This window comes from Sinocyclocheilus rhinocerous, unplaced genomic scaffold (genome assembly GCF_001515625.1).
Source record: "Sinocyclocheilus rhinocerous isolate Xijiao unplaced genomic scaffold, SAMN03320098_v1.1 scaffold955, whole genome shotgun sequence".
NCBI classification, from domain to species: domain Eukaryota; kingdom Metazoa; phylum Chordata; class Actinopteri; order Cypriniformes; family Cyprinidae; genus Sinocyclocheilus; species Sinocyclocheilus rhinocerous.
In genome coordinates, this window is record NW_015646369.1 from 202,064 (window position 1) to 202,874 (window position 811).

Genomic DNA, 811 nt, shown 5'->3' on the forward strand with positions numbered 1-811 from the left:
TAGTCATCGTCACATGACCAGCATTTGCGTCTCGTCTCGTTTTCGTCACGTAATAAAGATTCGTTGACGACGATATTTAGTCATAATTTTCGTTGACGAAAGCAACACTAGTGGCCATTCAACTGAGACTGCGCCACTGTCAGTCACGGAAACCGTGGGGATTGCAAAGCTGATTCCAAATCATCAGTTCTTGTTCTGCTGGATCTATCTGCAGCTTTTGACACTGTCAATCATCAGATCCTCCTGTCCGCCCTCTCATCACTGGGCATCACAGGGATTCCACTTCGCTGGTTTGAATCCTATCTCACTGGTAGGTCTTTCAGGGTGGCTGATGCTTGCATATAGAAGAGCCACAGGCTCAGCACCCAGCTACTTCCACTCACTATTACGAATCTACATCCCCTCCAGAAGTCTTCTAGCTTGTACTTATTTGAACAAATGCCTGAAACTTGGTATTACGAGCACTTCCTGTGTCTGTTTGCCTCTTTAAGAAGAATCGCTTTATGTATTTCCTAATTGTAAGTCGTTTTGAATAAAAGCATCTGCAAAATTACTAAATGTAAACTTGTCGAGCAAGGTCTGTTGTCTACGTCTCTTTTCTAAAGTGATTTAGATAGCAAAATGTAAAAGACTGTTTTAGAGCTGTCTGGAGCAACTGATTTAGCATCATCCAAGTCATATCCAACATATAGTTTAAGTTGAAAGAGCTAGAGTTACAAATGAAACAACAAGAGCATGAAAATCGTATGTTACATCTATGTGAGCTAGAAATAGTGCATAAAGAAAAAGAAAGAGAATGTGTGAAAACTTC